Raw genomic sequence first — 24,376 nt, forward strand, 5'->3', positions numbered from 1 at the left:
GGCCTTTTGAGGTTCCAATATACATCTGGAGTGTGTGTATAAGTCTGTCAAGGGAGATGTCCTGGCCTTGTTATTTAGGTAGATGGGACTGGATGAGGTCAGCTGGGTTTTCGAGAGTTCACAGCAAGGCCCTCCAACTGGCAGGGAGCAGTCACATCCTCCTGAACTGCCAGCCAAGTGCATGCTCTTCTGAAAGTCACTGAGCTGAAGATAAACATGGAGCCCATAATAGCTTTTTCACTTGATCTCCTTTATTACATGTTCCACACTTTAAATTCCTTTGCTCCACTCCTGTATTCTTCTGGATCTTTTAGAACAAACATTGAAGTAGGAAAAAAAAAGCCAACTTCCCTCTTCTCTCCACCCTTCTCATCCTTTCTGAGTGACTCATTTGAACTGGGACAATTAATCTTAATCAGGACGGCATGACAGCAGAAGACATCCACAGTGAGGTATGTTGTTGCCAAAAACTGGTGAGGCAACCATTCCTTTCCTCTGGGCTGCAGTGGGGGCCATGTGGGACACTTTGGTTGTTTTAAAAATAGCATTTTGCAAAATGACAGCTGCTTGTATCTGCAGGATGGGCATCAGGGCAGGGGTTATGTAATGCCTGTGCTAACCACCGAGGGTGAGCAGGCATTTTTCATACTGCTGGCTGGAAGGTGATACACCAGCTTCTCTGGGGGAGATTAAGGGCAAATAATTCCTCATGTTTGCACTGGTGATTTTCTCTGTAGAACTCAGAGCTTCCGTGTGTATAGCCTTAGCCATTATCCTCATTTTCTGACAGGTTCAACTATTCATCTCCCCTCCTCTGCCCATCTCCTGCTTTGTTTTTTCTTTGCATGCGTCACACTTTCCAATAAACTACGGCTATACCTGCTACCTTAGAAAGGCTTTGGTCAACAGAGTGTACTTATTGCAGACGAGCTTGGCGAGTCCTGGAATGACCAGGAGGAACCACCTCATCACCTTTATGAATGTGCTCTCATCTTCTCATTTGCAATTAACTGATCGAGTCCTCGTTACAGGAGGTCTAGTGTTACTCTCCTGAGGTCCAAAAACTCCAGGGATATAATCCAAAGTGCACAGTCCTGCTTCCAAACACAGGGCAGAGAGGGAACTGGAGCATCTGATTTGCTCAATTATGAGTCAGTATTGGCTCCGTTCCTTCACAGGAACCTTTGTTAAAAACCGTCCTGATGCAGACTGGTGGGTGCCACTGCTGTGGTCATGCATTTGTCATCCTGGATAAAAGCACAGGTTTCAGGGCTACACATGGACATCAAAGTCCCAGCCACAGTGAACCATGAAGCACTCAAAGCTGTATTAGAGGCGGTGGTAGCAGAGCCTTCCAGTTCATCTGAGGTGAATTTCTTCTTCTGGGCTGCACTGGGATCATCCCAGTCCCAGCTCCTACTCTTTTAATAAGCTCTCTTTCCCAACTCACTGTTTAGATCCTTCGTGAATTTGCCTTCCTCCTCTGTATATACTGTACAAAGTATGCGGCCATTACTTTCTTTACACCCAAGGGAAGTCACTCCAGTTATTTTCCCTATGGTCTGCTCTTCAGGGCGTGGCTTCTTTCTTTTCCTGATAAGTAACACGACCTGATTATTTTCTGTATCCTGCATCATCACGTACACTATTATACTGGGACAAAAAGACGCTATCCCTTAGGGAAAGTGCACTTCAGTGCATTCAGTGGCTTTGACACAGAGCTTACATTACAAAGCCACAGGCCTGAACGGAAGTCACAGGGTCAGAACAAAACCTCCATCTTGGTGTGTCAGTCAGGATCATCAGGGTCCACCAACACCACGTTTTCCAAAGTCTCTTGCCACTCATTTATCCCATAGGCCTTTACTGAGCACAACCACAATGCCAGGTGCTCATCTGGGATGCTGTAGTGCTGAGATGGAAGACAGACTCTAGTCACGACAAGCAACGTGCATGCATAAACAATTGTTAGAAAAAAAGTAAAAATGTGATAGGTTTTGGAGCCCTCAAAAATTAGCCATCTGCAACAACTATCGTGCTACCTCTGTATTGGGAGTACAAACCTAAGGAAAGGGAAATGAAAAGAAAAAGATACGAAGAAAGAAAAAGGACAGTTACAAGGAAGTGTTTAGGAAGGCAACTAATTACTCGGTTTCGTAGGGCTAACTCAGTAAGAAGGTCCTGGGAAAGTGCACGATAGACAGGGAAGGAGAATGGAGATAAAATGGTCCACTGTCTTGTGTCTCCCACTGATAAAGCTTCCATGTAGGGAATGTTAACTTCCTCAAATCCTGCAGTGTGTGTGTGCGCGTGTGCGCGCACGCGTGCTTGCTGAATGCCAGCCATCTCTCTTTGGGTCTCATGCCTCATGTCTCAATACTAGCAGTGATAGCCAAGGCACGAAGCGAAAGGTTAAGAGCACGGGCACAAAGCAAGTTCCAGCCAAACTGTGCTCCAATGCACTCAGCCAGAGCAACACACGGCTGGTGGCCTCAATAGCAAATGGGGCAGAATAAGGGCCAATGGCTTCTGAAGCACCTGTGGAACCACAGGGAGCTGAAGTGACACACAAGGGGAACTTGCTGCAGTAAACAGATGAGGCCCAGATAAAATCAGCTTCGGGAATTCGGTTGCAGGGAGCTTTTTCTTATGGTTTTGTTCTCCTACAATAGGGGTACCCAGAGGAGGCAATGTCTCTGAAAGGGCCTAAGGTCTCCTATCTGCACTGTGTTGAAAATGCACAGATAAAAAAGAAGTGGAGTTGGGGACAAGGAGTCAAGGGAAGATTTTTGGAGAAGGTAGATTTTAAGTGGGACTTTTTACTTTTTTATTTTTACATGTTTGCAGTACACAAAGCTTACATTCCTTGTGTGGAGTTGGGGCAGGTATATAACACATTTAATTCCTTTTTATCCCCTTTCCCTGCCCTCGATTTCCTCTCCCTCCATCTCTTGGTTCCCCTTCCCACTTGTGAAAAATATAGCTCCTGATTCCTACTATCCATCTTGTATTTTACTCTTTATTTATGATTTGGGCTTCTCATATAAGAGAACCATGTAATATTTAAGCTTGTGTGTCTGATTTATTTCATTTAACATTACGGTCTCAAGATGCATCTATTTTCCTCCAAATGACTTGTTTATCTTTCTTTATTGCAGAGTAATATCCCATTAAGTGTAAATTCCATATTTTCTTTATCCATTCATCTGTTGATGAAAATATAAGCTGCTTCCAAGATTTAACTATTATGAATTATGGTGGTATAGACATGGGCGTGCATGCATTACTGTAATATGATGTCTTATTTATTTTGGGAAGCTGCTTGAATTTGCAGAATGTGGACGTGTAACTCTGTAGGGAGGGGATGAGGGGAAAGAGGACATTCCATGAAAAGGAGACACTAACTATAGGGACATAGAGGATAAAACTAGGGCAAATGGAGAATAATGTAAGGCTCAATTTGGTCAGTAGTTTGGGACACTAAAGTTATACTGCGGAACAATGTTGAAAATGTAGGAGGAGCCAGCTGGGAGAACCCAGGTGATGTGCTTTGATTCTAATCAGACAATGAAGGACCATGGGTAATACTGAGAGAAAAATTTTAATTTCAGTCCCTCGGCTTGATGAATTCTGTTCTGTGGTCAGACCCTTGCACACACATAGCATTTTGAAAAATATCATAAACTGGATTTTTGAAATTCCAGAGCTCTAGGGAACATATTTAAAAACTTTCTATGTGATCCTTTCCATTTTTCAGAAAAACAAATTGGGACGGGCAAGCTTAGTAATCTTACTTAAGATTCTTGATTTTACTGGTCCTTCTATTTGTGGAGTCCAGAGGGACAGATCTAGCTTAGGCATGGGTTTCAGCAGGTGCTCAGGACTCGGCCCCCTCCACCTCCCTCATGCTCCTGTCCTGGCTTCAATCTCAGACCAGTGCTCCTTTGGAGAAGGCAAGACTCATCAAGCTCCCAGTTTCCAGCCTGAAAGCTTAGCAGGTCCAAAATGGGCAGAAGGCAGAATATCCCATCAAAAGAGGAGGAGGGCAGAAAGAGGGACTTGAGAAGAAGGTGAGGAAGTGGATAAACAATAGTTGCTTACTCCCAGAATCTGAACTATATTGGCAGCATTGAATTGGAGCTTGTTCCTGGCTAAATGATCTCAGAGGGTTGATGATAGAAGACATATGAGTGGAAAATTGCCATTATCATTGCTAGTAGGACTTTTTAAAGTCTCCTGGGACAAGACAGCTAAGATTAAGGCCTGAACTCACACAAAGAAGTCTCATTTGATCCTTTTCAAAAAGCAAAAACATAGCTTTATCCCATGTGCAGTGGTAGACTTTCCTCCTGCCTCAGATTTTCTTCTGCTGAGAGCTACAGAGATATTTTTCCTCTGTATATTCTGAGAAGGTAACTAGTAGAGGAATACAGCCTTCACTGCCTTGTTTTCTGAATAGGAGCTTAGGCCCCAGGTGTGTATCAGAGGAGTAGATTTTAAAAAACAATGAAAGAGGGCGTCTCAGCATTTGGGGCTTTTGCTATTTTTTTTTTTTCTTTTTCTCCTCTATTTTGAATTAACATGAAGTCAAAACCAGATCTTAGAATGGAATTGACTGCCACATAATTTAGACATGTTTGCATAACATTCCAAAAATAATTCAATAAAAATGGGTTTCTCTTGGAATTTATCACTGCCTGGCAAATGAGGGCCCAAACATAACTTTGTGCTAAAAAGTCCTAAGAGTAGCAAATGGAAGTGACAGTGGCGGAGAGAGAGAGGAAACCTAGGCAGCCAGTCAACTTTCATTATCCGTGGTGGTGTAGAGCAGAAAAAGAAAACATGAGTCAGGAGAGGGACAAACGTGGCCAGTGTTTCAGACCTTTTTTCTCTGGGACTTAGTAACAGCTGTCAGGCCAGGGGGCCAAGAGGAGGATGTCTCAGGTCTTAGAAATTCTCTCCTGCTGTATTTTTCCCACTCTTCATCAGAAACAGGTTTCTGATTAGTTTTCATGGGAGATGATCCACAGGTTCAGGAAATAATAAACTACTGTAACCTATAGAATGAATAAACAGTAACAGGGAGACAGGAAGAGAGGTGACCCCAAATCTTCAGTGGGAACGATGGCAGATTCTTTCATCTTCATTACATTACATGGACAAGACTGGCAAGTTGTGTGGATGTAAGTTCTTCCACCTTTAAAAGTGGGGAAACAATAGCTAGGATCACAGTGAGGATTAACATCAGTGTGATTCTTTATGTTTGCGGAGCATTTTCAATCCACACAATGCAGACTGGAGACCTCAGGCCCTTTCAGAGACATTGCCTCCTCCGGGTATCCCTATTGTCAGGCTAGAAATAACAGTTGTCAGAGGCAGAATTATGTACTTGGAATCCTCTGGACCTTTTGAGTCTTCCCTCCTCTGGATCTCAATGGTATTGTGAATGAAAGTAAACCATTGTTACCTTTAGTGTGGGTGACCCAAAGCCCATTCTCTTCTCACCTCTGCCCACCTCCCTGATCAATTCATGTAGGCCTACAACAATCCATTCCTCCCTTGGCTGGGTGGCTCCTAAATTTTTATCCTGCTTGGCCCAGACTTCCCTTCTAATAACTGGTGTCTACTCAACCACTAGACATCTGGCAGCCCCTCCATAGTACTTGCTCTTATTGCAGTTGGATTGTTCTACCTCCTCCTGTCAATGTCTTAGTTAGTTTAGGCTACTATAACAAAATACCATAGACTGGCTTTACCAGGTAAAATGGATATTTCTTATAGCTCTGGAAGCTAAAAGATCAGGATCAAGATGTTGGCAAATTCAGCATCTGTGAGGATTCTTTTTTGCTACAGAAAGAGCATGCTTTCCTGCTTACAGTCTCCTGCTATAGAGACGGCAAGGTCAGGCCATTTTTCATCTTGTCATAGGGGCACTAATGCTATCATAGGGCAGCACCCTCATGACCTCATCTAAAAATAATTGCTTCTCAAAGGCTGTGCTTCCTTACAGCATCACATTAGGAATTAGGGCCTTGACATAGGAATGTTGTAGGGACACAAATATTCAGTAAACGGCACAAAGTGAATGAGTCCGTATCACCCTTGGTGATTGAACCAAGCACCTAGGAGTCATTCCTGACTTCTTTCTCTCACCTTTGCCATCTATTTTAAAGCTATCACCATTATGCTGGCTTCAAATATTTGAAAAATTTCTTAATATGTCTATTTTTCTATATCTTCACTACCATTACCCACATATCACTGCTTTGTTTTCCTGGCCCATAGTTACAACCATCAAATTTGCTTCCATACCTCCAATTTTGTCTCTTTCCTATTGTTTCTTCACGTGGTAGCCGGAATAATATTTCTAAAAAAACAAATCCAAACATGCTTCTCTTCTGTTTTACGTATTCCTCTGACTTCATTCTTGACCTCACTTTCTCAGCCTGCTCACTCCTGCCACCACCCATCTCCAGATCTTTATTGAACATGTGTCCTGTGGTCTCTCTTTCAGAGAGCTGAATCTTTCTTCCTAAAAGATTATTTATTCTTAGAAAATAGGAAGTAGGGAGATAGATCTTTCTGAAATGGGAAAAGGATCAAGAGGGGGAGGGAGAGGGAATGAAAAGGAATTAAGATGTGTTATGTCCGCGTGCCAACTCCACACAAGGACTGTAACCACATGCTATAAGCATGCACTAGTAAGAAATATTTACTTTAGGAAAAAATCCCCATAATAAAATAGAGAAATTCTTTCTGTATCTTTACTGGGTTTTTCCTTGCCTTTAGATCCTGTATGTTTTACCCCATCCTCTAAACCTTTGCTTCCTATAAGCACCCTGTCTGGATTTCTGTTCTTTTACTCAAAGTAGAAGTAATAAATTTTTGTTTTGTACCAGAATGTTTGCAGACATGGCACAGACTCACCAGATCTCAACAAAACAAAACACAACGCAACACAACACAAAACAAAAGGCTTCATGTCATCACTTACCTCTGGTGGGCCCATCACTTATGGATAACCACATATTTCTCAAAGATTAAGTTGCTAACTGCCAATTGCAATTTAACAAATTCAGTTAGTATTGTGGCATAAGTTCAAGCGACTGCACTTTATCTGAGATATATCATCTTGTTTCTAACTGAAGGTTGTAGTTTCAGTTGATTTAGAGTTAGCTCTCATAACTAGAGAAAGTCTCATTGCATAGTGATCTTTTCCTGGGACAAAGATCTGAAAAAATGAAATCTGATGCTTTTATGTAGTTAACCTCTTGGGTAGAGTTAGTTCACCTTCCAGTTCTGGGGTCCCATATAACTCCAGGCTTCTATATCTCCAACATTATTTCTGGGTGACTAATATCATTAATGCTTATTAGACCTTAATCTCTATGAGGGTAGGGATGCCATGTGATTTTTACAATGCTGTGTTTCCAGTTCCTGAGATAAAATGTGTGCTTAATGAATGTTAGTTGAAGAAATACTTGATCTTTTGCTGCTGCTCAGGACGCCAGTGTGAAAGGGGGAGAGAGCTTCTGCTTCTTTCTCAGTTAGATTTATTTGATGATTTTATTTGTGGAAGACAAGAGTATTCTGCCAGGGTAGCCACCAACTCATTGGAATAAGACAAATAACAGAAATAAGCTTGTTTTATCAGCTGCAAGGTAGGAAGAGAAAAGTGGAGTAGGTGAGGGAAGGAGCCCCCAAAATGGAGAAACATTAAGGATCAGAAGAGCTAGAAGCAAGTCCACAACACTGGATCAGTTTCTCCCCTGTAACCTCAGTTTTCACCAGCAATTAGGCTGATGGACTATGTTCTAAATCCAAATACTGCGTGTCCATGGGGACCTAGTGGTTGTGATGAATAACCTCCATTGTGAGGTGGCTTAATGGCACTTCCCTGTGGGAACATAAATCTTGCATCCATTCTACCTATCTTACTCCCAACCCCAACTCTTGAATTCCCTTTTACTTCACAAACTACTAGGAAGGCATTCCATAAATCATCCCAGCAGCAGAACAGCAGCAGAAACACCTCATCTATAATCACCTTAAGCCACTCCCTCTGCTGAAAGCAAGGTGAAGCAAAGACTAGGATCCTTTGGAAAAATTCAGTATCTGGGCAACATGTGCTAGGAATGACTATGCTCCTTCATCTCTACCCCCACAATCCCACCTTCCCTGGTAAGACCACATCTTGAGAATGGGTTAGTATAGGACTGGAGAAACCATATACGAGTGCAATCACGCAGCATTCCTAAGTATCCCCAAGGTAAACCATAGTGTGCAGCGGTTGGTGAATGGAAAATGAACCACAGAGAACTGTGGCACACCTTAAAATCCTAGATACGGATCTAAAACCAGATTGCCTGTTCGAATCCCAGCTGAATCATAGCTTGGCTAGATGCTCATGGGGAAATTCCCTCAACTATAAGCCTCAGTTTCCCTTACAAAATGGGGATACTAGTTATACTCAAGTCAATAACTGGGGAATATTTAATGAAATAATGCTTGAAAAAGACTCAGCACAAGGGATAGCTACTAAATTGCCTTCAATAAAAACAAATATTAATATTATTATTAATTCTTGGTAAATATGACCAAGTACCATGGTTAGGTGAAAATAAATATGAAGGCATTTACAGAAATATGAAAAAAAAGATACAACTTCAAGAAAATTTCCTGATTATAGCAGAACACCTGAAATTATACTGACAGTATACAAGTCATTTATCTGTGCTATTTTAGGGCGCTTAGTGGCTGTTATGGTTTAGACCAGGAAGGCCCCCCAGAGGCCTATGTGCTCACAGGTAGGGTTTTGGGAAAGTGACTGAATCACTGGAGTGAGACAGATGACTTGCTGTTAGGAGCTATGGTATGGTCAGAAGAAGTGGGTCTCTAGGGATGTGGCCTGGAAGGGTGGATCTCCCTCCCCAGCTCCTCTCTTCTCTTTCTGCTTCCTGACCACTACTACATAAACAGCTATTCTCTACCCCAGGCCTTCTACCATGCCATTTCTATGTTTAAAAATGCTAAACATGCAGTGAAGTTTCTGAAACCATGAACCAAAATTAACTCTCCTCCTTTAAATTGTTCGTCAGATATTTTGTCCCAAAGAGAAGAAAGTGACTAAGACACTTGAAAAAATCTTAGAAATTTTACAGAAATCCTCTGTATCTATGCGTCTGTCTATCTATCTATCTATCTATCTATCATCTATCAACTTTGTATTTATTTAGATAATAAGTCTGAAGTCTAATGGAACACTATGAGTTTTGGCACCAGAATTTAAAACAACACTGTAACTCATAGTTTCTGCTTTATTATCTACCACTGTTTATCCTGACACACAGAGTTCACAGTGAACTTTCAAGTCACATAACAAGGGCTGTTTTCCACAGACCATTTCTCCTCTTTATCGTGAAAGGTGGGTATGATTTCTCCATTCTTCAGCTGAGGAACTGAAAGCCTGAGTAAATAAACTGAAGATGCAAAAATCATGATGATGTGTGTCTTCCATGGATTGAATAGGCAGGGTGTATGAGACACTTCAAATAGCCAGGCAGTCTTGTGCTTTGGTCAGTAAAGGCAACAGGAAGACAGAGATTATTGATAGTGCATCCACAGGTGAGTCTCAAACACCCAGAATAATGCTAGTATGTAGATCCATAAATGTTTATTAAATATTGTTGAATAAATGAACAAATGGATATTAAACACAGCAACAAGCCAATTAATATGTTCTTTAAAGATTTAAACATGGTAAAAGGCATTTTCATTACTAGATTTCCTTCATTAGCATGAGTTACTAGTCACCTCCTCCTCTTTAAAGGTAATACTTATGATTGCTAATATTTATACAAGTAACAAAAGATGGCCAGACAGCAAAAAGTATAAGAAAATTACATTCATCCAGTACCTCAGAGATAGTAATATATACATTTTTCCGATCTAGAAAATCTTCCTTCCTTTGGAATTCTGTGATATTAGCACTTAAGTGATTCTGAAATAAAACTATCCGCAGATTTCTGATGTTTGCCATCAGCTGTGTCTGTAGTCTTTCCTTTGGAAGCTTCATCCATTGTCAAGATTTCTACTATACCTCACTTGAGGTGAAGCCTAATGTCTTTAATTTTAGTGCTCCCATCCTATCTCCTCATCTCCTCAACAGTGTTCTGGACATTTCTGTCTCGATGTTTTTCTTGATGATCAGACATGGTACAAATTACCTTCTCGTATCCTGGAATGATTTTTTTCATTTAAAGACCTCACTCTCTTCTTAAGCATTTTGTCCAAGAACCTCTGTCATTCTATCTCTAAACTTGACTCAGCTCAGCCAGTGAGGCATCAGATCCTAGCAATTATATCTGTCCACTTTGGTCCACTCTGTCTCTCTCTGAGGCTACTGCAATCATCTGTATTTTGCACACTGCTGGGAGATCAGCCTCCTTGAAGCTCAACACTGTCCACCTCACTCTAGTGAATTTGGTTTCATAAAGTCTGAGCGCTTTAGCCTGGGATTTAAGATCCTCATTATCAGACCTGAACTAACTTTCTATTAATCTCCATCTGATCTTCAGATGAAGTTACCAGTGTTTCTAAATACACCAGTGTGGTCAAGGTACACCCAGCCATCTTCTTTCCTCTGCTGGGAAACCTCCTTTGTGCTGTCCCTGCTGTAACTTCTGAGCTGGGATAGAAAAGGTGGGTAGAATATGCAAATCCTGCCTCCACAATGTCTCTCCAAACACCTAGAGCAAGAATTACTTTCTGCCCTGATGTAAGACTCCACATTTGTCATGTCTCGTGTCCCAGTCAAAGGGGTACCAACACTGCAGGTGAATGTACTATGTCCAGCAAAATACCTGTGAGCCCCTTAGGATCTGCACCTGGTAAATGCTGCAGAGGGCCCAAAGGCCATATTTAATACCTAGTGCTTGGAGAAGATATTAATTTCTCCTCTTGTCCTCTGTTTTACCAAAGTCTTCCTGGCAAAACTTAGTAGTCATTAGCATAATGACATATCAAAATTATCCTGTGAGGGGCAGGACTGGTCAACCTAAGGAACAGCCCTAATAGCTTAGCACTTCCAAGGACAGGTAGGGTACAAATGGGGAGCTCAAAATAAAGTGGAAATTAAGGGTTCTGGGGAGACAAGAATACTTCAAGTGAGGTGTGGTGACTGTGATGACATAAATTTAATTTATGGCAGTATACATTGGTGAATATTCCTATCAACGTTGGTGAAAATTATCTACTAATGGGGTATTTTTCTTGACCTTTATGGGTTACAGACTTTGGGCAACCATCACAAACTGACTCATACATTGGTAAAGCTAGGACTGGGGTTTGCTCTTTGAGTTTTTTTACCTACAAATTCACAGAAATCTCGTTTCGTAAAGACGCATTTACTTTTCTCACACAACAAGAAATCCAGAAATAGGTACACTAGAGCTAAAGCGATAACTCTGAAGTTCCTCAGGATCCCAGGGTCTTTCTCCTTTTTTAGCACACAGCTTCATCTTTTCAGTCACGAGGTAACTGTGGCACCTCCAAACTCCGCATCTGTGCTCTAAACTTAAAGAAGGACAGGAATCAGAAGCTTTTACTTGAGACCTTAACTATGTGTTCAGACTTTTACTTGCGCTGTGTTGGCCAAATTTGTCACATGGGTGATCCAGGCAGGAGAGTCAATTACTTAGCATTGAGGAATGCATGTGAAAAGTCAGTGCCAAATAATTTTTAAGTGAGGCTCATTGCTCCAGCTTCTACACCCTTCCTGTCCCACAATTATGGTCACTAGAGATAGTAATGTATCTAGATGTCAGTAAAAAGTGGCTTCTGGGAAATATATGAACAGGTATTTATATCTATCTACCTGAGGGTTAGGGCATTGCTTTTGAATCCACTGATATACACTGTGATAATTTCATATCTATTAACTGTGTTTTAAATTTAAAATTCAAGAAAAATAACTTCGCTTTTTAAAAATTAATTTTTATAAAAGTTGTATGTATTTAAAGTGATGTTCTGATATACATAAAAATACTTAATTAAAAAATGAAGGCAAGCTAATTAACACATCCATCCCTTCACAGAGTTACCTTGTGTTAAGTGTGGTAAGCACACTAGAAATTTAATTTTTAAAGCAAGTATCAAAAATGCAGCACAGCATGATTAATTGTAGTTATCATTCATTAGCTCCTTAGAAATTTTCAGCCTATATATGAAACTTGGAAATCACCATTCTATTCTCTTTTCCATGAATTTGGCATTTTTAATTTCCATATATGTATGAGATCATGTACTATTTTTCTTTCTTTCCCTGGCTTATTTCACTTAGCATAATATCTTTCAGATTCTTCCATGTTGTTAAAAATAGCAAGATTTTTTTCTTTTTTTTTTTCAGGAATTAACAGGGGTTGTTATATTACATATTACTATCTTCAACAAAGTTGCTCACATTACCAGATATAAGAATGGAAGTTTGATCAAACCATTAAAAAGAATGAGAAAATAATAACTGATAAAAACATTAGAGACAATACAGAGTTTCAGTAGACAGGATGGTAAGAATTCACCAATTGTTGTTATATTGCATATTGTTGTCTTCACATCAGTTGCTCAGATTACCAGATATAAGTGTGCAAAATTGGTCAAAATATAAAAAAAAATTAAGCATTAACTTCTCCTTTCAATAAACCACCAGACATCAGCAGTACAGTTATCCCAGCTATCCTTCTATACACACACACACACACACACACATACATATATACAGTGCTTTTTAAGGCTAAATCATATTCCATTGTATGTTTATAAAATTCTTCTCTGTGTTTATAAAATTCCTCTGCTGATGAACACTTAGCTGTCCTGGTTATTGTGATGAAAGCTGGAATGAATTTGACTTTATTTTATCTGTCTATCATCTATCTATCTATCTATCTATCTATCTATCTATCATCTATTTTTGGTGGCACTGGTGATCGAATGCAGGACATTGTGCAAGGTAGGCAAGTACTCTACCACTGACCTTTATCCCTGGAAAATTTGACTTTAATTAATCCACCTCTGGGGTTTTTAAAGGAATGACTCCTATTCCAGCAAAAACCTGTAGATGCTGAAGGAATATGCTACTAAAGAATCTGAGAAACTTTGTGTGAGAGACTAAGCAATATTCTTTCTAAAAATGGAGAAGATATTATTAGAGTCTAATTTTTGTAGTTTTTAAGAATGTTGGCATTAATTGTTTTGGATTACAATGAAAAGGGAGATTTGAATCTTGGAGTTGAGTATTGGGAGACATTCAAATTCAAGTCTGAGTCATTCTTATCATGCTGACATTGTATTTTGAGTTGTTTTGCTGTTATTTGGACTTGTGTATAACTTCCAATTATTTTGGGTATCTTGGTTATTGATAATTTGAGGTAAGATTAAAGAATAAGGGATGAATTTCATGCAAGTTGTATTTAATAATGTACTATTTTCACACATTCTAGGTCCTTCAGGGCAGAGGTTAAATTATCTACTAAAATCCAGGGAGTGCACACAATGAAGTAGGTATGGGAAGAAGGACCGCCCAGAGAGAAGTTGAAGGAACAGTCCAACCCCTGGCAGACCAGGAGACTAATTGCAATCTAGTAGTTTCAAAAACTTAATGTTTATAGTTTTAGAGGAGACATTCTTAGCCCTTCATGATTTCAAAAAGGGGAAAATATTTCCACCACAGTACCCAGAAAGGAAAAGTAGGAAAGAATTTTCATTCTCTTCTCTACACATCTGAAGTGATTGTCTATTGGGTTTCAAGACTTAGACACTTGTGACCCAGTCCCAGAATTGAATATGTCTTATGTGTGACTTTGACATTTCTTGCTTAGTGAGTTTGTGAGAGTCAGGGACCACTTTGCTCACTTACATGAGGCTGTCCAGGGCTGAATTCCTCTTTATGATTCAGTGCCCAATGTGTATGAAACAGTGACCGGGTAAGGTATTCTCCTGGGCAGGCCCTCACGCTCCATTGAGAACAAGTTCTAAGTCTAGATTTCCGAAGCTTAGAGCTTTTGGGAAGCTTATTTGTGGGTATGGGCCTTGTGTATAATTTCCAAAGAGGCATACTCACCATCAAACTGATCTTTTGATCTTTCTATTGCTTGACTCCTACGTCTAAGCTTCAGTTATTTCCAAAGTTGAGGTACTAGTCGTCGGTGGTGGGAAAGATGAAATTAATTGTCACCTCTAAATTTCCAACAAAGAGTTGCAAGATAAATATTGGTTGGTTGAGTAGACAGTTCAAGACCAGTGTGAGTCCAGAAATTTAGAAGACTAGAGTTGTGGAGAAGACTGGGGGCAAGGAGGCAAAGCCAAGAGAGATGAAATTTCATGATGTTCCAGGAGAGGACCTTGAAGCAGAAAAAGATTTTGTAGCACAATCTGGAGGCAGCTGTTCTATGAATCTCTAATCATAAAATTTTTTTCTGGTAATGTATTGAATCACCACAGTTTCTTTCCAAGTGCAATGGAGATTACTGAGAGAATGCTTGCAAATTAGACATTTAAGAAATATCTATTGACTATACTAAATGATGGTATGGATTATGGTAAGCCTATGGTAAGTCTCATAGACTTAGTAAAACACCAAGTACACTAAGGGGAAATATCCAAAACAAAATCCTCTCTCTCAACCTCAACATTACAGATGGGACTCACATAAGCCCTTCACACAAGTAAGCACAGATGGCAAGAGTTACTACCAATAGAAAATTACTGGAATGCAGGTGAAAAAAACAGAAGGAAGGAAAGAAGGAAGGAAGGAAGGAAGGAAGGAAGGAAGGAAGGAAGGAAGGAAGAGTGGATATACATACTTATAAATATATATAAATACATTTTTATATATAAAATGTTATATGTATTTTATCTAATAAGTAGCATATGTGTATAGACACACAGATATACATATATATACCTATACATAGATAAGATGTCAGGCTGACCTGACATCTTTATATCAAATTAAATTGTCATAATTGAAGTCTATTCAAAATTATTTCATCAGACTGTTCAACTAAGACTGGGGACAATATCCTAGAATGACCCCAGGTAAGACTGTAAATAAAGGAAAATTCAAAGTATTTCCTTTGTGCTTAATGGAAAGTTATTAGGGTCACAGATGCCAGGTTGAAAGATGAAAAGAGAAAAAAAATCTAATCAGGAAATGTGAAAGCTAATATTTTAGCGAATTAACTCACTCCAGTGACTCATCCCAGATGTATTAAGTTTTCACATTTAACAGTCTCTTCATTGAAAATACTAAATACCATCTGTCTCCTGTGGATGAGTTAACATTAGTCTTAAAACCTTCAAGTCCACATTTCCTAATTCTTTTGTTTGGAAATAAATAACCTTTATGCAGCAGTGGCATGACTTGGGAATGTAATTTCTTTGCCCAATTGGGAGGAATAAATAAAAAAAATTCCAAAACAGAGCTCTCAGGTTATGAAATGTTCTGTGGGTCAAAGAAGGTTGGTTCTGTGTACAAGCTGCCTCCACTGGATCTGTCCCTAGGATTCTTTTTAGGATTATTTTTCTTGCCTCTTTAACCAAATCTCAGTTCTTCATTAAAATTGAGTTCACATTGAAATCTGAAATGGGAACTACCTGTTGGACCCAATCGTGATTCTGGGACGCTGCCTCCAAGGGCCAAATAAATCCCTTATTCATTCCTACCACCTTTGCTCAGTGACACCTTCTTTTCCTTCTAAATAGAAAAATGCTATTTTATTGATGTAAGAATATTGAGCCTTGCATATTTTTGGGTTCTTTAAATCAAAAGGGAGAAAATAATCAAGAAGATCCACCAACAATCTTTATACAAACAGAAGGATCATGAAGGAAAATAGAAAAGAAACAAGGCCAACTGTGATTTTGGGATCCCAAGTAAACGAACTATATACACACTTGGATCATGGGTTTTGGTGGTAATAAACACTGTATCTAATTCCAAGATTTGATTCCAGTTCTTGCCCAGTCACTATCTGGCCAGTGACCTTGAGTAACTGACCTCATTAATTCCCTGGGCCTCAGTGTTCCCTTTGTCAAGTGATGGGGTAGTCCTAGGATGGGCTCAGGAACCAATAGAATGTATTGTTGAAACATGTATGAGTAACCAAAGAACTGATTTGGTACAAATATTTATGTCACCATGTGGTGTGCTAGTTTTAGCCCCCAGACAAATGCACTGAGGTCATGTAGTGTTTTGCTTTGTCCTGAGATTTCTGTGCTCAAATTCTTAGGATTTCTAGCCTTCCAAAACTGACCCCCAGTGTGACTTTCCAATGTCTACTGTGATTTCACCTCTGTGCCTGAGCTTTTACCTGTCAGTAAATACCTGTTGTATTTCTGGCTTTTCTTTTTTTCTTTTATGCTTCTCTCTCTACTGTGCTTTCTCTCACTGTGTATTACCCAAATCCTACTTCCCTGAATCATGAAAATATTTTTCAGTATGTCTTTCCTGGCAACTTCCTGCCTATCTCTTCCTAACAATTTAATGTGATATTTTTCCCTCTAGTCAAAGGTTTCCTAACCTCAGCGCAAATGACATTTTGGACTGATATGTTTTGTTGAGCAGTAACGTTTCTACCCTCTACACAGCAGACGCCAGTAGTACTCCTCACCCCCTAAATAGTGACAGTTGGAAATGTCTCAGGAGACTGCCAAATGTCCCCTAGTGGGGCAAAATCACCTGTGATTAAGGATCACTGTTCAAAGCCTTCATCCTACTCATAGTATAAATGAATGCCACGCCCAGCAGGCCTGTTTTTCAAATACACTTCTGTCACTTCTTACTCTGTGACTTTGAGGAATTTACTCAACGTCCCTGAACTTTGGTTTCCGAGGTACAACGTAAGAATGAAGTTTTGCCTGGCAGAGTTGTTATGGTGATTGCATATGACTTTTAGCAGAGATACAGATATGTTTGAGGTTGTTTAGTGATCTTTAAAAAGGGCTCTTCAGAAGTTGGGTACAGTGGGCTAAGGAGCTTTTGAAAGAATTGCTTCTGAATGAAAGACTTGGACACAGCAATAATAACACTTAGTAATAATAATAACAATAAAATATCTATGAAACATGTTAAAATATGTTGAATGTTTAAATATTTTTTAAAAATGATTGCAGTCAAAGACTAATTGCCATTAATCCCCCCAAAATACTGCCCTTGCTTCAAACACATTTATCCTATCCGTGCTCTTTATGAAGCCTGGAATCTTCTTTCATGAATGTCTTTAGTTGCCCTATCATGGCTGCCTTGATATCCTGAATGGATTCAAAATGTCTACCTTTTGACTTTGTGGAAGAACCAGGAAGCACATGATGCCAGATCTGGTGAAAAAGGGGGATATGGATACACCATAATTTCTCTAACCATATCAGAAGCTGTGAGTGACACAGCATTGTCATGATAGAGAATAATAATATTTGCCCATTTCTCAGGCTGTTTTCCATACATATTGTTTTTCTTTCTTTCTTTCTTTCTTTCTTTCTTTCTTTCTTTCTTTCTTTCTTTCTTTCTTTCTTTCTTTCTTACTTTCTTTCTTTCTCTCTTTCTCTTTTTCTTTCTTTCTTTCTTTCTTTCTTTCTTTCTTTCTTTCTTTCTTTTTTTTGTCTTTTTGAGACAGGGTCTCACTGTGCAGTTCAGGCTGGCTTGAGCTCACTTTGTAGCCCAGGGTGACCTCGAACTCACAACAATCCTCCTGCCTCAGCCTCCCGAGTGCTGGGATTACGGGTGTGTGGCACCACACTTGTTTTTTTTTTTTTTTTTTTTCCATACGTATTGTTTCTTAAACATTTTAATAAGCCCTTGGAACTCAGACTTGGGTATAAACTTAACTTGTATAATTCCATGGAGGCTAAAGCACATAATCAATATCACCTCTATTTAGAGCTTGATTGACACACTCTTTTGCATTAGGAGAACTAAGTGGTTTCCATTGAGTGCTCGAGGATGCTGAGAATCCTTAGTCTCAACATTCTAACCATAGACCCAGATTTCCTCTCTCTTGATGACAATTCTTAAAAAGCTGGAATCTGAAGTGCATCCAATAAAACTGGCAAATGATATAGCTTTAAAATGTATGGAATAAATTTCACATTTACTGGACTCATGTTCATATGAGGAACATAAGAGATATTCAGATCCTTGGGAATTTCTCTAGTAGTGAATCATCTATTTGATTAAATCATTTGACTTATTCTATCAACATTTTCTTGGGTTCTTGATGTTGAAGGACTTCTGATATCTCTTCACCCTGTAATGATGATACACAGCCATTAGGAAATTACTCAAACCAGTTCTCAACCATCTTCACTGTCACTGTCGTACCACCATAAACTACGTTTAACATTTTGTGTGATATTTTAGCATTTTTAAACACAATTTCATGTTAACATGTCATTTGTGACCCATGATTTTTGGCACACTTTAAAATATAGCTTCTTTCAACGTAGCTCACAATGAGCTGACTGCACCAAACAAGTTGAAACTTGTCACACATCACTTCTTGTGTTGAAGGTTTCTGCCTTTCCATTGCATGTTGCTTGACAGTGTTGGTATTTCTTGATCAGACCTGCATATGTGAGGACTACTGTGCATACAGTGATGCCTTAAACACATTGTAAGCATTATATAAAGTAACCTGCAAGGAAATGTACTGGCTGGAGAGTGAGAAGCAGTTCAGAGAGCATCTTGTGTGACTTATCGTGTGACTTATACTCGGTGTCTGGCGCAGCCCCTGGTCATCTGAGCATGGGTTTTTGGGAGCAAGAGCCCAGTGACTAAATGCTTACAGAATAGTTTAGCTGAACTCTATACTATTTCCCCCCAGGCATCACCACTGTGGGATCCCTTCCACACAAAGTTCAAGCTGTCCTCTTTTACCTCTGCAAACTTCTTGGTGTAGAAGGGCAGCGGGGGAATGAAGAGGAGAAGGATGGTGAGCAGCGGCTGAGGATTAGTAGCACCCAGGAAGGGCACTGTCAGTGTTGAGATCCTTGGGAGACTTGTGGAGCAGCAGGACAGACAGGTGTGTGTGTAAAGTGAATAACTGTGGGGAGGTGCAGTATCTGGGGAAAACAGCTGAGGCATGCAGCTCTCAGGAGCAGCACTTCCTTGCCCAGGGCTGTACTCCTGCCCCAGTAGGGGAAGCTGTTGACAAATTGGAACACATCGAGCAAACTATAAGCCAAGGCCTGTGAAAGATGGCCCGGGGACTCACAGAGCTATTAAAGGGGCTGAACTGTGCCAGAAGGCCCCGCATCCATTTTAGGGACCATCAAGGCTAAGAGATCTGAGTTATCACAAGGAGTATATCCACAGATATGATGTATTTATCCACCACTTGGACTCTAGAAAGTCACAAAACCCATAGTATTCAAGTTTTTTCTTTGTTCTTGAAACAGGTGGAGCTGTTCTGGAGCATTTCAAATCATCTGACCATGGGACCAAATTTCCTGCGAGAATTATGTTCATGATTTCTGTTTGATGGATGGAACCCTATCAATCAGTTCGTGTGTCAAGAGAAGACAAAAGCTATATTTATATAAGTTTTCATTCAGTTATTTAGCTAAGCAGGGTGGCAAGTGATAGTCTCTGGGCCTCTTCACTTTCAATTTTTCTTTGAGTTTCTAACCTTCAATGCAAAGATGATAGCAATAATGACACTGTGACTCATCCACATTTATACTGAAGAAGCTCCCTTTGGAGTCTCTAGGGTTTCCACTGTTGCCTGGATCAATCCAGATTTATTCACGCTCTTCTGGGCACTGGTTTACCTTTTACCCCATCAGAATTGTTCAATTTTATTCAAATACAATGATGTGTCACGGGGTTGTCATTAGTGCAATTTATCAGATACTGCTGGCTTTTTGCTTTTTGGGTGCATGGTAAGAATGCATGTCTTAGGGCCAGGGATACAGCTCAGCGGTGCAGTGCCTGCCTGGCAACTGTGAGATTGTGAGTTTGATTTTTGGTACAAAAAAAAAAGTGCATGCCTTGCTGCCCTTCTGATTAAAGGGGTGCCGTGTCATTGGTGAGGATTAATAAGTTGCCATTATAAATGCTGTATGTCACTTCCATGCTAAAACATTTAACTGCTGGAATGAAACCATTTACAGCTGTCTTTCCCTTTTCCATAGTGACTCGTAGTGCTCCAAATGGTGGCTGCATCAGTAGACTCTATCCTATAGTGAGGATGGCATAGGACAGAAGCTACAGCCAAGGTACAATGGATATGTAGGACCCGTGAGAAGCCAATCCTTGCTGTTTCAAACCAGTATTACTTGGAGAACAGAATAGTTACTGGGCACCTTGGCCATACTAAATGATGCATACCTGAACTTGCAACCCAGCGTCTGCAGTCCTTCTGGTAAAAGCCCCAGAATAGCTCCAAATTCTTCAGAGCATTATTCAAAATATTTCATTTTTATTTTCCCATCCACTTCTAATTTCCATTGACCACATTCTAATTCCCTAGACAGTAGATGGTCTGGAAGGTCTTCTATTCTCACAAGTTGAAAAGTTCACTTAAAATATTTGTTATACTCGGATTGAAAATTATTTGGGTTACATATCTTCCAAACACTTGGTCACATGTTGCAAGACCAATTTCTTACTCCTTTTTGCGCTCACCCTTACTCAATCTATTCCCCAGTCAGTGCTCACCTCTTTTTTGCCTCACTGTCCTCCTCTTCATTCTTGTCATCCTTGTATGGAATGTAAAGAGTTTTCTGGACAACACAGGGTTGGGAACGTGGGAGGTTGATCCAATTGACCAATTAACATAGGGTCTTTTTCACAGAGCTCCTGACACAGTTATTTGGCCTATATTTCAAGTGTCCACTTCGCTTTATTCAAAGGAGGCCATTCTAATTGAGAGTTTGGTAATTTCATAGTGTTTCAATATAGGAAAAAGCAGAGAGACTAAGGCACTCATTTGTCCAGTAACTGAAGGATATTATTGTCCAGGAGCAAATAACTCATGCATCTCTCATGCCTAAGTGAAGTTTCTTTGATAGGACTCCATGTCTGAGACTATTCTTATGGGTATTTTTATGCTTTTTGAGTGTCCATAAACTAGTGTGAAATGTGCCACAAACTGTGTGGTGTGTGAGATGTGGACAGTTCGGGAAGTCTGAGAGAGGGACACGTGGTATTCAGAAGTTCTCCATTCCATCACTTCTACTACACTGAACAGCTCCCTAGCTTGCAAAGCCCCTGCCTCAGTTTTGTTCCTGGAACCCCTATTATGTGTAACTTTCCTGAACCTCGCTTGTGTTACCTACCTCATTTTCTGCTTTATAGTAGAACAGCTGATATGCTTGCTTTCATCTCCTATCCAAACTCACAGCGATACCAAATCCATACCCTCGTAAAGGCTAAAACTATTTATGACTCATTTTTCTAAAAAATGTACAAAGCATGACTTAATTTGCTCACAAATGAGTTCACTTGAAATAGGCATGTCACTCAAAAAAAAAAGAAGTCTATTCTGTCACTTGTTGTGACTGAAAACTATAGTTCAAGAGACAGCCCTGACAGGTTGTCCTCCCAAAGCAGAGAAATTTAGGCAAAAAAGACAATTGAGCAGTGATGGAGGGGGACATTGTTGTAGGAACATCCCTGATACTCCCGTATCACTGACTGGCTAATAAATTGGTTAAAAACAAAACAAGACAAAACAAATAAAACATATATGCTTATCCTCAATCTAACCCTTCCCCTATACTTTGCCTTTAAGTGTGTCCTCATAAGGCGGGGCTTGCAACACAATCATGGTAGAAAAAATAAAATTCTATGTTTAAACTCTACCTGCATGCCTGAGTGTGCATATCTGACAGTTTAAGAGTGACATTTGCCTTCTTCTGCTGGTTCTGGAGACAGCAAGGAAAAATAGCAGATCAGGATTTTAAAAAGTGAGTCGATACGTCATAGGTCTAGAGGGTGACTTCATAGTGGGACTGCAGTTGGTACAACTCTGAGGACAAGCAGGGAAGCTCCTAAGCTGTTGTGCTCTTCCAGTGCCCCAGCTAATGGCTGAGGAAACTCCCCTAAGCCACAGACAGCGAAAGTGGGTTTCCATTCCATCACCAGAAAACCATCAGCATCTCTGCACAATGTTGGTTTGCTATGGAAGACGTTTTCTTTTCGAGGTTGTCTGGTTAAATATTTCTTTGGCCATGAGGGACAGAGAGAGATGAGGGATTAGGAAGTTTTGCTTGGTGTTGAGAGGAGAGGATGAGCATGCGAGTGAGCCCATCCATCACCTCAACACATAGATCCCTGTGTCTAGTCTCACCACCTCTCATTTCCATTGCAGAGAATTCTAAAGCCACAAATAGCACATTGTGATGTGACCTTACTGTATCGCTGTCTATAACGATTTTGTTCACTTAGTAGCATAAACCTTCAGGGGTTCAGATAAGCCTTTTTCTCCCTGGACAGTTGTCAGTGTTTGGGATTTTGGGTGTACTATCATGCTTTGCATAGTTCTGAGTGGTATGGTAGCTACTCAGTTGATGTCTGTGACAACTCTATTAACTGACATTGACTCACAGAATAGAATTCTATTACCTGATATTGATAAGTATCTATCATTTGCACCACATTACATTAAAAATAAATGTAAAAGCTTATAGCCGGATTGGAGAAGATGGCAGGTAACAGCCCATTATCCATGTAGTTCTCTCTGTGCATGAACTGGACATCTGCAGCTATGCTGTTAAGTGGACACACATATGTGGTTCAATGGGCTGCCTGGTGATATTTACCTTAAGCACTCAATTCATTTATCTAACCCCTAAGTGGGTGGTAAATGCTTAATGTAAGCACAATACTAAAAAGAATTAAGATTTATTGAGCATTTACTGTGTGTCTGATGTGTCCCAAGCCCTTTCCATGTTGGAACTCATTGCATCCTCACAACAAACCCTGTGATGATCCCTGTGTTAGAGATAAGAGAGGCTGAGAGAGGTTGAACAGCTGGATTTTTTTGCATGGCAGGACTGTTTTTGAATCCAGAGCTTGCACACAGAGCCTAGGCTTTTAATCACTGAACTTTTTAAGATAGGGACATTGACTCACAAGTATGCTCTGTCTCTGTTTTAAATAGATAAGAAAAAATTGTTTTCACCTCATTGCCATGGGGGAGGGGGTTTTACATTTTGCTTTCTAAACTGTACTGCTAGGCAAGCATAGGGTGAATGTTGGCCATGGGCTTGGTAGGTATAACTGATGTTCAGCAGCTTGGAAAGAAATATACTGATCAAAGATGAAATGAGGTTAATGGACTGCTCTTGGGACAAAGTAAATGTGCTCACAGTGGAAGAGTAGACATGAAGTAATTAATGAAGCAATAATCACTGATGAGCCTAAGTCCGACCTAGTTCTTTGATTACAAGCACTACCATTTGCAGAAAGCTGGCAGGACACTTGGCTTGTGGTAAATATCAGCAAACTGCTTCATCTCAGTTTATTAAGTGATGCTTGATATGTTATCTGTCATTTCCAAAGAACTTCTGAAGTTTCTTCCTTCTTCCCGTCTTTGCATTTGCAATTGGTTTTAATCAGAGGCAAGATGCTGATTCAGCTTCTAGCCTGAATTTATTCAGCTGCGGCAAAGATTCCGTGACAGGGTTACATTTACATTTTTATCACTGTCTCTTAAACCTGAATAATTTATCATGCTCTTTCCATGCCCCCTCCTACCCGGGGCCCCCTATCATTTTACAGAACAAGAGTAAAGCTCTTGCTTTAATAATCAAGCCTGTTTAGGATGTGCCTGCTTTTTCTCATGGGTTTCTGGCACCCCCTCTTTTCTGTCAGGGGAAGATTTGGGGGAGAACTTTTTTTGTACTACTAATTCAACTTAGTTTAATTTGTCAGAGATTTCTTGGTACGGATTCCTTGGTAAAGTAGGTAGGTCCTACAACAGATAAACTGATTACTAAATTAAAGATTTTAAGTTAGGAATCTTATCTGCCTTATGCATGTTTTTTTTGTTTGTTTGGGTTTTGTTGTTGTTGTTGTTGTTTTAAACTGAAGACATGACAAAAAATGACAGCAAACCCCAGGGAGATAATCTTATTGACCCCTCCTACATGAATACTTCTTATCGGAGCAAATTCACTATGCAGATGTGGTAACAGTAGTCCTGACATAACACACAAATTATGTTCAAGGAGAGAAATGCTTCCTACCAATCAATATTGGCATGTTATTGTTTATATTTCCAAGTACATGCTCAGGAATATACTGGTGTATCAGGCCTGAATGAAATTATTTCATTCCTTTGTCAGTTAAGAAAAAGCAGGAATGAAAAAAGAGCAAACA

At 39.9% G+C, this 24,376-nt stretch overlaps 1 long non-coding RNA gene across 1 annotated transcript; it reads left to right on the top strand.

Moving 5' to 3' along the window:
• Nucleotides 1–322: 322 nt before the first annotated feature.
• Nucleotides 323–21,849, top strand: LOC106149761. Its single transcript, XR_001236130.1, has 3 exons — nucleotides 323–452; nucleotides 18,876–19,073; nucleotides 19,450–21,849. It is a non-coding gene; the product is annotated as an uncharacterized LOC106149761 (long non-coding RNA).
• Nucleotides 21,850–24,376: the final 2,527 nt, after the last annotated feature.

This window comes from Chinchilla lanigera, unplaced genomic scaffold (genome assembly GCF_000276665.1).
Source record: "Chinchilla lanigera isolate Chin_1 unplaced genomic scaffold, ChiLan1.0 scaffold00052, whole genome shotgun sequence".
In the NCBI taxonomy this organism is placed as follows: Eukaryota; Metazoa; Chordata; class Mammalia; order Rodentia; family Chinchillidae; genus Chinchilla; species Chinchilla lanigera.